This window comes from Rattus norvegicus, chromosome 14, assembly GCF_021556685.1.
Source record: "Rattus norvegicus strain SHRSP/BbbUtx chromosome 14, alternate assembly SHRSP_T2T, whole genome shotgun sequence".
NCBI classification, from domain to species: Eukaryota; Metazoa; Chordata; class Mammalia; order Rodentia; family Muridae; genus Rattus; species Rattus norvegicus.
Window position 1 is genome coordinate 91,655,879 of NC_141547.1, and position 18,001 is coordinate 91,673,879.

Genomic DNA, 18,001 nt, shown 5'->3' on the forward strand with positions numbered 1-18,001 from the left:
CCCCCATGGGGTTTGCGTACAGAGAGCTGTAGGACAAGTTCAGCTCTGGATGTAGGCAGAAACTGGAAGTATCCTGTCCCAGGCGACTTCTGCCTTTGTGTGTCCTTAGGCCACCAGGCGGGTCACCTGGAGGAGAAGAGTTGGTTTTACCTCTGCTCTCAGGTGTGTAGGTGCTCCTGGCAACTAACTTTCAGCTCTCTGCATGGGATTATTTCAATCTTTTTGTATCTGTTGAGGCCTGTTTTGTGTTCAATCACATGGTCAATTTTGGAAATGGTACTATGAGGTATCTCTTCTGAGAAGATGGTATATTCTTTTGTTTTAGGATGAAATGTTCTATAGATTTCTGTTAAATCCATTTGATTCATAACTTCTGTTAGTTATTCTATGTCTCTGTATAATTTCTGTTTCCATGACCTGTCCATTGATGAGAGTGGGGTGTTGAAGTCTCCCACTATTATTGTGTTAGGTGCAATGTGTGGTTTGAGGTTCAGTAAAGCTTCTTTTATGAATGTAGGTGCCCTTGCATTTATTCAGAATTGAGTGTTCATCTTGGTGGATTTTTCCTTTGATGAATATGAAGTGTTCTTCCTTATCGTTTTTGATAACTTCTGCTTGAAAGTCAATTTTATTCAGTATTATAATGGCTACTCCAGCTGTTTCTTGGGACCAGTTGCTTGGAAAATTATTTTCCAGACTTTTACTCTGAGGTAGTGCCTATCATTATCCCTGAGGTATGTTTTCTGTATGCAGCAAAATGCGGGTCTTGTTTATGTATCCAGTCTGTTAGTCTGTCTTTTTATTGGGGAATCAAGTCCATTGACATTAAGAGGTATTAAGGAATAGTGATTGTGTTTCCTGTTATTTTTGTTGTTAGAGGTGGAATTATGTTTGTGTGCCTATCTTCTTTTTGGTTTGTTGCAAGAAGGTACTTTCTTGCTTTTTCTAGTGTGTAGTTTTCCTCCTTGTGTTGGAGTTTTCCATCTATTATATTTTGTAGGACTGGATTTGTGGAAAAATATTGTATAAATTTGGTTTTGTCAAGGGACACCTTGGTTTCCCCATTTATGTTAACTGAGAATTTTGTTGGATATAGTAGCCGGGGTTGGCTTTTGCATTCTCTTATGGTGACATCTTTCCAGGATCTTTTGGCTTTCATAGTTTCTGGTGAGAAGCTGGGTGCAATTCTGATAGGTCTGCCTTTATATGTTGCTTGACCCTTTTCACTTACTGCTTTTTAATACTCTTTCTTTGTGTTGTGCATTTGGCCTTTTGACTATTATGTGACAGGAGGAATTTCTTTATGGTCTAATCCATTTGGAGTTCTGCAGGCTTCTTGTATGTTTATAGGCATTTCTTTCTTTAGATTAGGGAAGTTTTCTACTATAATTTTGTTGAAGATATTTACTGCCCTTTAAGTTGGGAATCTTCTATTTCTTCTATACCTATTATCCTTAGGTTTGATCTTCTCATTTTCTCTGAATTTCCTGGATGTTTTCAGTTAGGAGACTTTTGCCTTTTACATTTTCATTGATGGTTGTGTCAATGTGTTCTATTGTATCTGTTGCCCCTGACACTCTCTCTTTTATTTCTTGTATTCTGTTGATGATGCTTGCCTCTGTGACTACTGATCTGTTTCCTAGGTTTTCTATCACCAGCGTTGTCTCCTTTTGTGATTTCTTTATTGTTTCTATTTCCATTTTTTAAATCCTGAATGGTTTTGTTCAATTCCTACACCTGTTTGGTTGTGTTTTCTTGTAATTTTTAAGGGATTTTTGTGTTTCCTCTTTAAGGGATTCTACTTGTTTATGTGTGTTGTGCTGTATCATGAGATGTTATTTTAAATCCAAATCTTGCTTTTCTGATGTGGTGGGATATCCAATATTTGCTTTTGTGGGAGAACTGGTTTCTGATGATACCAAGAAGTCTTTGTTTCTGTTGCTTAGGCTTCTGCACTTGCCTCTTGCCATTAGGTTGTTTCTAGTGTCAGATGAACTTGCTGTCTCTGACAGTGGTTTACCCTCCTGTCAGCCTGTGTGTCAGGACTCCTGTTGTCCTGTTTTCTCCCAGCAGGATCTGGGTACAGAGAATTGTGGGACCAGGTCAGCTCTAGGTACAAGCAGAAACTGGTAGTTTCCTCTCCTAGAACTCTCCTGCATTTGTATCCTGAGGACTTCAGGAAGGTTACTTGGAGCAGAAGTGTTGGTCCTACCTCTGCTCTCAGGTGTGTTAGTGTTCCTGGTGACTGACTTTCATATTGGAGATTGAAGAAGCCTCTCCCTGACTGCTCCTGTGTTCAGAGGGCCCTAGGCAGTTTCCTCTTGGGCCAGGAATGTGGAAAGAAGTAGTGGTCTCTTCTGAGCTCTCAGGATTTTCTGCACTTCTGAGAGTCTAGATCTCCCCTCTCCTCCTTGTAATTTTTAAAGGGATTTTTTGGGCTTCCTATTTAAGTGCTTCTACCTGTTTACCTGTGTTCTCCTGTATTTCTTTAAGGGAGTTATTTAAGTCTTTCTTAAAGTCCTCTAACATCTTTATAAATTGTTATTTTAAATCAAAGTCTTGCTTTTCTGGTGTGTTGTGATATCCAAGGCTTAGGATGGTAGGGGAACTGGGTTCTGATGATGCCAAGTAGCCTTGGCTTCTGTTGCTTAGGTCCTTGTCCTTGCCTCTCACCATCTGCTTATCTCTAGTGTCAGCTGGTCTTGCTGTTTCTGCCAGTGGCATTACCCCTTTGTAAGCCCGTGTGTCAGCATCACTGGAAGACCTCCTCTCTCCCTGTGGAATCTGGGCACAGAAAACTGTGGCAGTGTCAGCTCAGGGAACAGACAGAAACTGGAAGGATCCTGCCCCAATCTGCTCCTTGATTTCTATGTCCTGAGGGCTCTGGGCAGTTCCCTCAAAGTAGAAGTGGTGGTCTTGCCTGTGCTCTCAGGTGTGTCAGCACTCCAGGGAGACCAGCTTTCTCTCAGTGTGATTTGTGTACAGAGAGCTATGGCACAGGGTCACCTCAGGGCCCAGTCAGAGATCAGAAGGATACTGTCCCAGACTGTTTGTCAGTTCCTGTGTCCTGAGGGTCCCAGATGGTTTCCTCCTGGACCAGGATTGTGAGCAGAAACATGGTCTCCCCTGTGCTCTCAGATCTGTCAGTACTTCAGAGAAATCAGCTTTCTCCCAGTGGGATCTGTGTATAGAGACCTGTGGCACAGGGTCAGTCAGCTCAAGGTGAGGCTGGAGTGTCAATTCGAAAATAAAAAAAAAAATCGGGTTTCAAACAAAAGTTATCAAAAAAGATAAGGAAGTACATTTCATATTCACCAAAGGAAAAAAAATCCATCAAGATAAACTCTCAATTCCGAATATCTGTGCTCTAGATGCAAGAGTACCTGCTTTCTTTTTCTTTTTTTCTTTTTCTTTTTTTTTTTTTTTCGGAGCTGAGGACCGAACCCAGGGCCTTGCGCTTGCTAGGCAAGCGCTCTACCACTGAGCTAAATCCCCAACCCCACCTGCTTTCATAAAAGAAACTTTACTAAAGCTCCACACACAAAAATGCACCACACACAGTAATGGTGGGAGACTTCAACACTCCACTCTTGTCAATGGACAGATCATGGAAAAAGAACCTACACAGAGAAACTAACAGACGTTATGGAACATCCTAAAATAAAAGAATATTCCTCCTTCATATCACTTCATGGTTCTTTCTACAAAATGAACCATATAATTGGTCACAAAACAGACCTCAACAGATAAAAAGAGATAGAAATAATCCAATCACATCATATCACATAATCATATCACATCATCATGGACTAAGGTTGGTCTTCAATAACAACAAAAATGACAAAAAGCCCACATACAAATGGAAGCTAAACAGTGCTCTACTCAATGATTACTTGATCAAGGAAGAAATAAAGAAAAAAATAAAGACTTTTTAGAATTTAATGAAAATGTAGACACAATATACCCAAACTTATGAGACACAATGATAACAATGCTGAAGAAAACTCACAGCTCTGAGTGCCTCCAAACAAACTGGAGAGAGAATACACTAGTTTCTTCACAGCACACCTAAAAGCTCTAGAACAAAAAGAAGTAAATACACCCAAGAGGAGTAGACAGCAGGAAATAATCGAACTCAGGGCTGAAATCAAGCAAGTAGAAACAAAAAGGACTACACACACACACACACACACACACACACACACACACACACACACACAAATCAACAAAACCAAGAGCTGCTTCTTTGAGAAGAATCAACAAGATAGATGAACCATTAGCCAGACTAACCAGAGGACACAGAGAGAGTATCCAAATTAACAAAATAACAAATGAAAAGGGAGACATAACAACATAAACTGAGGAAATTCAATAAATCAGCAGATCTTACTACTAAAGCTTATACTCAACAAAACTGGAAAATCTTGATCAAATGGACAGTTTTATAGACTGATATTAGGTTCCAAAATTAAATCAGATCCAGGTAAACCATCTAAATAGTCCTATAACCCCTAAAGAAATAGAAGCAGGCATTAAAAGTCTCCAAAAAAAAAAAAAAAGCCCAAGATTAGATGCGTTTAGTGCTCAATACTATCAGACCTTCATAGAAGTCCTAATACAAATACTCTACAAACTATTCCACAAAATAGAAACAGAAGGAACACTACCCAACTTGTTTTATGAAGCAACAAATACTTTTTTACCTAAATCAAACAAAGATCCAACAAAGAAAGAGAACTTCAGACCAATTTCCCTTATAAATATCGATGTACAAATACTCAATAAGATTCTTGCAAACTGAATCCAAGGACGTATCAAAATGGTCATCCATCATGATCAAGTAGGCTTCATCCCAAGGATCTGGGGATGGTTTAATATATGGAAATCCATCAGTGTAATCCACTATATAAATAAACTCAAAGAAAAAAACCCCACATGATCTTATAATTAGATGCTGCGAAAGCATGTGACAAAATTCAACACCCCTTCATGTTCAAAGTCTTGGAAAGATCAGGATTTCAAGGTCCATACCTAAACATAGTAAAAGCAATATACAGCAAACCAGTAGCCAACAACAAACTAAGTGGAGAGAAACTTGAAGCAATCCCACTAAACTAGACAAGGATGCCCACTCTCTTATTCAAAATAGTACTCAATGTTCTAACCATAGCAATCATACAATAAAAGGAGGTCGAAGAAAATGCAAATGCTTCACCCCTTCTTTAAAAAGGGAACAAGAATACCCTTGCTAAGGACTAGGGAGGCAAAGTTTAGAACAGAGGCAGGAGGAGCACCCATTCAGAGCCTGCCCCACATGTGGCCCATACATATACAGCCACCCAATTAGATAAGATGGATGAAGCAAAGAAGTGCAGACTGACAGAAACCAGCTGTAGATCTCTCCTAAGAGACACAGCCAGAATACAGCAAATACATAGGCGAATGCCAGCAGCAAACCACAGAACTGAGGACGGGACCCCCGTTGAAGGAATCTTAGAAAGGACTGAAAGAGCTTGAAGGGGCTTGAGACCCCATATGAACAACAATGCCAACCAACCAGAGCTTCCAGGGACTAAGCCACTATCCAAAGACTGTACATGGACTGACCCTGGGCTCCAACCTCATAGGTAGCAATGAATAGCCTAGTAAGATCACCAGTGGAAGGGGAAGCCTTTGGTCTTACCAAGACTGAATCCCCAGTGAACGTGATTGTTGGGGGGAAGGTGGTGATGGGGGGAGGATGGGGAGGGGAAGCCCTTAAAGAAGGGGAGGGGTGGGGGTTAGGGGGTTGTTGGTCTGGAAACCGGGAAGGGGAATAACAATCAAAATGTAAATAAGAAATACTCAAGTTAATAAAGATGGAAAATAAAAAAGGAGGTCAAAGGGATACAAATTGGAAAGGAAGAATTCAAAATATCACTATTGGCAGATGGTATGATAGTATATGTAAATGACACCGAAAATTCCACCAGAGAACTACTAAACCTAATAAACACCTTCAGCAAAGTGGCTGTATATAAATTTAACTCTAACAACTCGGTAGCTTTCCTGTACTCAAAGGATAAACAGGCTGAGAAAGAAATTAGGGAAGTGATGCCCTCACAATAGTCCCAAAATATAAAGTACCTCAGTGTGACTTTAACCAAGCAAGTAAAAGATCTGTACAATAAGAACTTCAAGACACTGAGGAAAGAAATTGAAGAAGACCTCAGAAGTTGGAAAGACCTCCCATGCTCATGGATTGGCAGGATTAATATAGTAAAAATGGCCATTTTGCCAAAAGTAATCTACAGATTCAATGCAATCCCCATCAAAATTCCAACTCAATTCTTCATAGAGTTAGAAAAAGCAATTTGCAAATTCATTTGGAATAACAGAAACCCAGAATAGCAAAAAATATTATCAACAATAAAGTAATTTCTGAGGGAATCACCATCCCTGACCTCAAGCTGTATTACAGAACAATTGTGATAAAACTGCATGGTATTGGTACAGAGACAGGCAAGTAAGTCAGTGGAATAGAACTGAAGATCCAGAAATGAACCCACACTCCTATGGTCAGTTAATCTTTGAAAAAGGAGCTAAAAACCACCCAGTGGAGAATGGACAGCATTTTCAACAACTGATATTGGTTCAACTGGTTGTCAGGATGTAGAAGAATGTAAATCAATCCATTTTTATCACCTTGTACAAAGCTCAAGTTCAAGTGGATCAAGGGCTACCATATAATTCCAGATACACTGAAACTAATAGAACAGAAAGTGGGTAAGAGCCTCGAAGAATAAGACATAGGCACAGGAGAAAATTACCTGAACAGAACACCAATGGCTTATGCTCTAAGAGTGCGAATCAACAAATGGGATCTCATAACATTGCAAAGCTTCTTTTAGGCAAAGGACTCTGTCATTAGGACAAATCAGCAACCAACAGAGTGGGAAAAGATTTTTTTTTTACCAATTCTTTATCTGATAGAAGTCTAATATGAAATATATACAAATAACTCAAGAAGTTAGACTCCATAGAATCAAATAACCATATTAAAAATTGGGTACAGAACTAAACAAAGAATTTTCAACTGAGGAATGTCAAGTGGTTAAGAAGCACCTAAAGAAAATTTCAACATCCTTAGTCATCAGGGAAATGCAAATCAAAACAACCCTGAGATTCCACCTCACACCAGTGAGAATGGCTAAGATCAAAAACTCAGGTGACAGCATGTGCTGGCCAGGATGTTGAGAAAGATGAACACTCCTCCATTGTTGGTAGGATTACAAACTGGTACAACCACTCTGGAAATCAGTCTGGAGGTTCCTCAGAAAATTAGACATAGTTCTACCTGAGGACCCAGTTATACCACTTCTGGGCATATACCCAAAAGATGCACTGACATATAACAAGGACACATGCTCCAATATGTTCATAGCAGCCTTATTTATTATAGCCAAAAGCTGGAAAGAGCCCAGATGTCCTTCAACAGAAGCATGGATACAGAAATTGTGGTACATTTACACAGTGGAGTACTACTCAGCAATTAAAAACAATGACTTCATACAGCCTTCCAATTAGACAAGATGGATGAAGCAAAGAAGTGCAGGCTGACAGGAGCCGGATGTAGATCGCTTCTGAGAGACACAGCCAGAATACAGCAAATACAGAGGCGAATGCCAGCAGCAAACCACTGAACTGAGACTAGGACCCCCGTTGAAGGAATCAGAGAAAGAACTGGAAGAGCTTGAAGGGGCTTGAGACCCCATATGTACAACAATGCCAAGCAACCAGAGCTTCCAGGGACTAAGCCACTACCTAAAGACTATACATGGACTGACCCTGTACTCTGACCTCATAGGTAGCAATGAATATCCTAGTAAGAGCACCAGTGGAAGGGGAAGCCCTGGGTCCTGCTAAGACTGAACCCCCAGTGAACTAGATTGTTGGGGGGAGGGCGGCAATGGGGGGAGGATGGGGAGGGGAATACCCATAAAGGAGGGGAGGGGGAGGGATTAGGGGGATGTTTGCCCGGAAGCCGGGAAAGGGAATAACACTCGACATGTAAATAAGAAATACTCAAGTTAATAAAAAAAACCAAAAACCTTTGTTGCAATCTATAACTAAGTTAGACATTTAATTGTTAATTGTTTGAATTTCCTATTTTTCCTTTTTATTAATGAATACTATTCATTCTTCTGCTGTATATTCAAGAAAAGCTTTTCTTTTGTTCTTATAAAATATTGTAAATCTTTACCTGAATGTGTTTCAATATATTTGTTTATTGACTTAAATATATAAGTATAAAGCATAGATTCACATTTGTATACTTGTATATTTTTCATTTCAATTTATGTTACCTGATAACAAGAGTTAATAATTTTGCTTTATATTTTCTTATTGTTCTTTAGTGTATTTTGAATTTTTTGCTGTGTAATGTAGGCTTGCACAGGACTAATCGTGGCTTTGAACTGAAATATTTCCACCTCTATGTCCCACATATTCACATTAGAGGCATGAACCTTTATGCATGGTTTAGTGGTAACATTTCTGTAGTGTACTATATAACTAAATAAATATATCTCAGATGAAAAAAAACAATGACTTCATGAAATTCTTAGGCAAATGGATGGAACTAGAAAATATCATCCTGAGTGAGGTAACCCAATCCCAAAATAACACACACGGTATGCACTCTTAAGCAGATATTAGCCCAAAAGCTCGGAATACCTAACACACAATTTATATAACACATGTAAGCTCAAGAAGAAGGAAGGCCAAAATTTGGTTGCTTCAGACCTTCTTAGAAGGGGGAACAAAAATACACATAAGAGGATGTATGGAGACAAGTGTGGAGCAGAGACTGAAGGAAAGGACATCCAGAGACTGCCTCACATGGGGATGCATCCCATATACAGCTCCAAACCCAGACAATATCGTGGATGCCAAAAAGTGCTTGCTGACAGGAGCGTGATAACTATTTCCTGAGAGGCTCTACCAGAGCCTGACAAATAAATAGGAGGATGCTGGCAGCCAACGATTGATCTGAGAATGGGGTCCTCAATGCAGGAGTTAAAAAAAGGACTGAAGGGGCTAAAGGGGTTTGCAACTCCATAAGAACAACAATATCAACCAAGCAGACTCCCCATAGCTCCTAGGGACAAAACCACCACCCCAAGAGTAAACAGGTGTGTTACTTTGGCTCCAACAGCTTATGTAGCAAAGGATGTCCTTGTCAGGCATCAATGGAAGGAGAGGCCCTTGGTCCTGTCAAGGCTTGATGCCCCAGTGTAGAGAATGTCAGGGCAGGGAGGTGAGAGGGAGTTGGTGGCTGAGTGAAAATGCTCAAAGAATCAGGAGGAGTGAAGATGGGATAGCAGTTTTCTGGAGGGGAAACTGGGAAAAGGGATAACATTTAAAAAAGAAATATAAAAAATCCAATAAAAGAGTGTTTTGTATAACTCAATCACTTGGAGAAAACTAATATTTCCTTTTCAAGGGGCTATCAATTGGAGATAGCGTCTGGTTTAGGGGCAGTGACATGTGTCTACTTCTTCTCTTAGTGTTGGGACACTGTGTGTTTTAGACCTGTGCAGACTCTGTCTGCCACAGTGTCTGTGAGTTCATAAGTGTGTCAGTTCTGCAGTGTATAGAAGGCCTTGGTATCTTTCATCCCTAGGTCCTACATCTAGCTGGTGTAAGCTCTTTGGTTGGTGGTTCAGCCTCTGAGAGCTCCGGATTAGTGGACTCAGTTGGTCTTCCTGTGGAGTTCCTATCCCTATTAGTGCCTGCTGTTATGCTCAGATCTGATGTTCCCCAAAGACCACCAGGAGTTGAACTCATATGCAAAACAAAGAGACTTTATTCAAGTTTGATCCCTGACCCTCAGGGGCATAGTGCAGAAGACCTTTAACACCTAAGGTTCAACCTTTTTTTTTTTCTTTCATCTTTATTAAATTGGGTATTTCTTATTTACATTTCGATTGCTATTCCCTTTCCTGGTTTCCGGGCCAACATCCCCCCTCCCCCTCCCCCTCCCCTTCTATATTGATGTTCCCCTCCCCATCCTCCCCCCCATTACCACCCTCCCCCCAACAATCACATTCACTGGGGGTTCAGTCTTGGCAGGACCAAGGGCTTCCCCTTCCACTGGTGATCTTACTAGAATATTCATTGCTACCTATGCAGTTGGAGCCCAGGGTCAGTCCAAGTATAGTCTTTGGGTAGTGGCTTAGTGCCTGGAAGCTCTGGTTGGTTGGCATTGTTGTACATATGGGGTCTTGAGCCACTTCAAGCTCTGTCAGTCCTTTCTAAGATTCCTTCAACGGGGGGTCCCGTTCTCAGTTCAGTAGTTTGCTGCTGGCATTCGCCTATGTATTTGCTGTAATCTGGCTGTGTCTCTCGGGAGAGATCTACATCCGGTTCCTGTCAGCCTGCACTTCTTTGCCTCATCCATCTTATCTAGTTTGTTGGCTGTATATGTATGGGCCACATGTGGGGCAGGCTCTGAATGGGCCTTTTTTTTAAGTTACAGCAGGGCGAGGGGCTTATCAACTTAGTAGTTACATGACTTGATAACACTGATTTTAGTTGGCTTAAGCAATTTATATCTATAGCCTCTGGAACAGTAGGACTTTTCCTGCTTGTGGCCTGTGTCTAGGGTGTTTCCTTCCTGGGACAGTTTGTGGTTTTGCCAGTAATTAGAGTTTAACCTGAGGACAGGGCCCAGTGTATAAAATGGAGGTCTGGTTACAAGATGGATTCTGTCTTGTGACTTGTGGCCACTCATCCACAATCCTTCACCCTATTTTACCATAAGAGTCTGCAAGCTCTATCCACTGTTTGACTATGGGTGCATGTGTCTGTCTAAATCAGCTTCTGGGTAGAGCCTCTCAGAAGACAGCCATGCTAGATTGTTTTCTGCAAGCATAACAGAGTATCATGAATAGTGTCTTGGATTGGTGCTTGCCCATGGGATGAGTCTCAAGTTGAGCTGGTTATTGGTTGGCTATCTCCTCAGTATTTGCTCCATCCTCTGTCTCTGCATTTCTTGTATGCAGGATGAATTTTGGGTCAAAATCTTATAGTTCTTTACTGTGAAATTAGAGCTCTTTATTACCCTTATCATAGTACCAAGATAACCACCTATGAAGGTGTGAGCATATGTGAGGAGATATATGCATTCCACAGTGTATCTGTTGATTATGAATGTCTGTTGAGGTAAGAATATGTGCTTGTAAAATAATTTTTGTGTGATTTGTTTGTATGAGTGTATGATAATATATACACAGAGTATACAAGCATGACTACTCTGAGGAGGTAGAGACTGTAGAGAACTGGAGTTCTCTACAGTGCTATACTTAGATACCTGGGCATATACTAGGGTATTTTCAGAGAGACTGTGTGGGTGAGCTGGATTCCTGCGTCTTCCTAGTAGTTGCCCTACTGAGATCCCCCAATCCTTTTTTCCCTTTTCCATTCCTTCCTTATTCCTCCTCTCTAGCCTTTCCACACTTTCTATTAAAGATTGTCTTTGTATTTTTCTTATTCTGATTTCTGTGGCAGCAAAGAGTTGATTTTGATATTGTTGTTCATATGGACACATCATATTATGTAAATGCTCTCTGTCACCTTCTGATTGATTCAGTAAAAAGCCCATAGCAAAGGTAGGAAGTAGAAGGTGGGACTTTTGAAAAGAGTTATAGACATTGGGAGGGAGTGGGGTGAGTGAATTCACAAGCCAGATGTGGAGGAAGAAGCAGGCTGCAACAGAAGGAAAGCTAACGAAGGAGCCACATGGCAGAACATAGATAACTATATATGGGTTCATTTAAGGTATAAGAGCTAATTGGGAACAAGTGTACAAGAAGGCATAGCATTCATATATATATATATATATATATATATATATATATATATATATATATATGTCTCCATGCTTTTGTTTGGGAGCTAGTAGGCTAAGAAATCCATTACGGTTATAAGTGGGTATTCTCAACCTATTAGTATAATCAGTATAATTTCTGAGGGTCAGGCACCTATATCTTATGTATTTCTACATCACATAATGTAGATAACTGTGATTAACTATCATTTTTCAGTGTCCTCTTGGTATAAGCAACTCTTTCCTCTCAGCTCTGACTTCTCGATCCCCTGTAGCCTTTTCAGGAGCTCCCATGATTCAGGTTTCACATCTAGTACCTTCCATGACATTTCTGTGGGAGTTAAGAACAAGACTTTTGACTAAAATGGGCATATCTGTCCAAATACTGCTGTATCCTGCCAATAAGCAGTGCAGAACAAAACAGCAGCCTTCTCTATTTACCAGTCACAGTCCAAGTGACAAACTTGCCTTCGTGATATCTAGATATGAAAAGCATCCAAGAGCTTCAGAAGCTGCAAAACCCATGATTATTTGACAAAAATGTCTAGTACCTCCCGGCTGAAGATTTTTTAAAAAAATCATGCACAGACATCTTAAAAATCATGGAGAATTACTACTTTTTGTTTCCTAGTTATAGAAAGAAGTGGAAACTTTCATAGAAAGACCTTGAAAATTGCTTTGCAGTTTCACTGTCTAGAGGCCTGAAGCATTCCTACTGTGAGGCACACAAATTGGCACTGGCAGCCTGGATCCTGTGTAGATGGCAGCCTACTAGCTGTTCCAACCCTGAGTCAGATGCAAAGATCTTGGCACCTTGGTTTTATGTGATGCTGAGAAATTGTCTCCTAAACAGATAACCAGCTGTTTCAGATTATTCTGTGAATTACAGTAATTTTGGTAATTAGGACAAAATACTCTATTTTTTTCCTTGGCAAAACGTTTTAATGGCTGATGCCCTATGACCTTGAAGGAAAGCTCTTTGTCCCATCAGCAGATAACTCAGAAGGTGATTAATTAAGCCTGATTAATAGTCATTTCTACAATGATGACTTGGACAGCTCATTAATGAAAATGTTGAAAGGATAGAACAATTTTCCTTTCTGTTTCCCCAATCAAAGTTGAAAGTGAAGTATGGTAGGGGATGTCTCCTGCCCTGGTTTTCAGTGATATAAATGTGTGAATACTGTATAATCCATTCTGGTCCTAAACTTAAGACTAGAATTCTCTATGAGGTTCCTACATGCAGCCAGGCACATCTGTGGAGTGTGACTTTTGAATTAGAAATCTTGGAAAAGTAAAAGCCCTGACAACATCCTGGGTCTTTTTTTTCTCATCTCATTATTTAGCCTGGACACACCTCTATTTCAAACAGCAGGATTAATCTTGTTACAGACTTGTGTTTTCTGTTCTCTTTCTAGTGACATTCTAGAAGACTTTGAACTTCCTAAAGACATTTGTCCACTGTTTTAAGAGACCCAGAAACTCTGGATATACCACATTATGGTGGCATGCAAGTAGTTTATGAACTTTCATGTATTTGTTTCTCTGTTGCTGGGGATAGATATAGAATCTGAGCATGCTAAGCATGTGTAGTACCACTGAGAGACACTCCCAGTTCCCATTCTGTGAACCCAATGATACTGAGCACATAGCGATCTTCCTGACTAGTAATAGTGTTTAGACAAACTGCCTTTCAATTGTAGCTCTATATCTTGTCCTTGGTGAATAAGAGGAAAAAAATGTATAACTGTAGCTGTGATAAAAAGATGTAAATTGAATTATTTGTATGCCAGAGAGGGCTCCAGCTATGTGTTTCTAAATTCAGATTTCTCAAGATGAATTAAAACCAATAGATGTGGAGCTTATAGGAATATCTCGATTCAAATTCAGTCATTAAGTGCCTAATTTCTAAAAGTTTATTTGCACATTGCCAGTGGAATGCTATTTGGAAAGGCTGGAGGTGTAACTGAATTTATGTCCTTTGAGGTAAAAACTCCTTCTTTGGAATTTCAGGTGGATCAATTTATTATCACAATGGCTGACCACCCCCACGTGTGAAGGGCAGAGCAATTTCAATAATTTTACTCCAGGGTCTTTGATTTATAGTTTCATTTCTTCTGACTCAGGGAAGTCGTACCTTCATGTATTCATGCTGACATTTCGTAATAATTCCAGTGCCATCCTGCTGAGTATTTACAGCTCATAGAATGTCCCAGGAGCTACAGGGGCCACCCTATAACCAGACACATTTATACATCCAACTTTGAGTTGTAGCACACACTTGCCAGAGGAAAAATGAGCCATCCCTGGGGACAATGAGCACAGAATGGTCCACAAGGAAAGATTTTGCATATATTGAAACCAACTGCATTGTAGTTGAGAGGGTCAGATTGAAGGTTACGTGATGGAGATTCTTTTTTTAAAAAGTCATTTCATGAAATGGTATTCATGAATTGCTTTCCTTGGGTTGTTCAGCTAAGATCCCTGTCCAGAATTAATATAACAAGCAGTAGTAATTTTTACTGTTTTTGAGATATTTGACATTATATTATAATGCATTTTCATAAGACCTCTATAAAGTAGATATCGCCATTTCATTAAATGAGTAAATGAGGTTGTCCTGCATTAAATAAAATTCCAAAAGTTAAACTTAATTCATTTATTGGAAGATATTCATATCAAGGTCTGTCTGACCTTAAAAATATATGCCAGTCTCCATGTCACTCCTCTTTAGAAGGATTATCTTTTTTGGATACTAGGTAATGAGCTAAAGATGAATGAGAGAAATCATTGAGCTCATAATACCTAAAAGGAGCACAGTGCGAAGCAATAAATGTCTTCAGAGCTAAAACTGTTTAAAAGTTTACACAGTTTAGTCACCGTCCCCTCTGCACGTTACCCTGATACTGGAACTTCGAGTTCTAGGTCATTACTCTAACCACACCCAGCTCATCTTGAGCAGCAGGATAGATTTTTAACAAATGACTAAGTCTATTGTTTTGTTACTAAGAAACAAAGGGGTCGTGTGTGTGTGTGTGTGTGTGTGTGTGTGTGTGTGTGTGTGTATGCAGGTTTTCTTAGTCTTGTAGATGAGGGAATTTCAGAATAAACTAAAGAGAACTGGAAAATAATTCTATTGGATTTTGGGAGAAAAAATAATAGGGCAGGCTGACTGCAATCTAGGCAGCCACCAGGAACCAGGAAGAGGGGAATGCATAAGAAGAGAAACATCCATGTATTCTCTCTTCCTTTCCTTCCTTCCTTCCTTCCTTCCTTCCTTCCTTCCTTCCTTCCTTCCTTCCTTCCTTCCTTCCTGTCTGTCTTTCTTGCTTGCTTGCTTTCTTGCTTTATTTCTCCTTTCACATAGTACTTCAAATTTTAAGAAGGGCAATTTTGAAATGTACCGGCAGTGGTTTGACTAAATTTGGCCCCCATAGACTCTTGTATTTGAATGTTTGGCCCAAAGGGAGTGGCACTATTAGAAGGTGACCACCAAGAACAGTCCTTGTTGAAATTGGTATGGCCTTGTTGCAGGAATTTGTATCACTGGGAGGGTGGGCTTTGAGGTCCTATGCTCAAGCTCCACCAAGCTCAGAAGAGACAGTCTCCTGCTGGCTGCCTTCTAATCAAGATGTAGAACTCTTGGATTGGCTCCTCCAGCACCATGTTTGCTGGGATGCTACTATGCTTCTGCCATGACAATGATGAACTGATTCTCTGTAACTGTAAGCCAGGCCCAATTAAATGTTTGCCTTTAAAGAATTGCCCTGGTCATTGTATTACTTTTTTTTTCAATCAGATCAATGTTTGTAGCTTTATTTAGAAGATGAATAATTGATTTTTCAATCAAAAAAGTATTCTCTTCTGATTGAACAACAAATTGAAAGGAAAAAAAAACCCAACCAAGCAAAAACCCAAACCTTCTGCTACATGTTTAACTACTCAAGCTTCATTTTTATCTAAGTGCAACTTACTTTTTATTGGATTTTTTTAAATTTACATTTCAAATGTTATTTTTGTGTGTCAACTTGACATGAACTGCAGTTATCACAGAGAAGGAGCCTCACTTGAGGAAATGCCTCTATGAGATCTAGCTGTAAAGCATTTTCTCAATTAGTGATCAAGGGTGGGAGGGCCCATAAGAAAGCAAGAGTAAGCCAGGCCATGGAGTAAGTAACATCCCTCCATGACTTCTGCATCAGCTCCTGCTTCCTGACCTGCTTGAGTGCCAGTCTTGACTTTTCTTTGATGATGAACAGCAATGTGGAGGTGCAAGCTGAATAAACCATTTCCTCCCCAACTTGCTTCTTCTTGGTCATGTTATTCTGTGCAGGAATAGAAAGTGTGACTAAGACAGTCATGGTGTATTTTCACAGCAATAACCCTAAAGAAGATTGTACCTTTTACTTAAATTTGTATGATAAAAAAATAGGATGTATGGGCCAAAGGTGATTATGAAAGGGAAGGGTCTCAAAAACTTCTAAACTTGATGATTTAATAAGCTATCTAACATTTTCACTGTGGGTTTGAATGTCCTCAGGTATCAGGTTATCAATTCTCCTTGTTGAACTTAAATGACTTGTGACACAATGGCAAAGTTGATATCTTTTTTTTTTCTTTTTTTCGGAGCTGGGGACCGAACCCAGGGCCTTGAGCTTACTAGGCAAGCGCTCTACTGCTGAGCTAAATCCCTAACCCCGCAAAGTTGATATCTTATAAGGCCTCCTATCAAGGTTATAGATTATACTAGATTGTTAATCAAGTGAATATATCACATCTGCTCTGGGAAGATTTTTCAAGAGGTATATCCCCTAATGTGTTTACATGATTTTCTTGCATATTTAAAAATGTTTTAATTGAAACAGAATTATATCACTTCCTCCTTCTACCTCCAGCTCTCCGTGCTGTTCTTTCTTAAATCCCTTCCACGTCTCCCCTCAAGTTACTAGTATCTTTTCCTTTTTTCATATTATGTACCTTTTTGTCATTTTATTTTTTTATTGGTTATTTTTATTTATTTATATTTTAAATGTTATTTCCCTTCCAGGTTTCCCCTCCACAAACCACTTATCCCATTCTCTCCCACCAACTCACTCCTGCCTCACTGCCCTATCATTCCCTGATAGTGGGGTATCTAGCCTCCACAGGAACAAGGGCCTTCCTGCCCACTGATGCCAGATAAGGGCATTCTCTGCTATATTAGCAGCTGTAGCTATGGGCCCTTCCACGTGTATTCTTTCATTAGTGGTTTAGTGACTGGGGGCTTTGGGAGGGCTTTGGTTAGTTGATAATGTTGTTCTTCCTATGGGATTGCAAACCCCTTCAGCTCCCTTGGGACTTCCCCTAACTCCCCCCTTAGTGTTTGATGGTTGGCTGAGAGCATCTGCCTCTGTATTGGTTAGGCTTCGGCAGAGCTTCTCAGAGAACAGCTATACCAGCTCCTGTCAGTAAGCGATTCTTTGCATCAGTAATAGTGACTGGGTTTGGTGTCTATATATAGGATGGATCCCCAGGTCTGACAGTCTCTTGATGGCCTTTTCTTCACTCCCTGCCTCACACTTTGTCCCAGTATTTCCTTTAGAGAGGAACAATTCTGGGTTAAAAACTTGGAGATGAGTGGGTGACCCCATCCCTCAACAGGGGCCATGCCTATCCTCTGGATATTGTCTCTACACGTCCCTCCCCTTTGTTGGACATTTCAGCTAATGTCATCCCCATTGAGTCCTGGGAGCCTGTTGCTTTCCTGGCATCTGAGACTTCTAGTGGCTACCTCCCAGTTCCCCATACCCTGATGCTACACACTTCTGCTAAATTTCCTGACCTCCTTTCTTCTCCCTCGTCTTCTCCACACCCTATCCTGTCTCCCTTCTTATTCCCTTTTTTTTTTTAGCCCTCTCAAGTTCCTTTCTTCCTCTACATTCCATGATTATTTTGTTCAGCAGGACTGAAGCAACCGCACTTTGATCTTCCTTCTTCCTGAGTTTCATATGGTCTGTGAGTTGCATCATGCGTATCCTAAGCTTTTCCCCTAACATCTACTTACCAGTGAGTACATACCATGTGCATTCTTTTGTGCCCGGGTTACCACATTCAGGATGATATTTTCTAGTTCTATCTATTTGCCTAAGAATT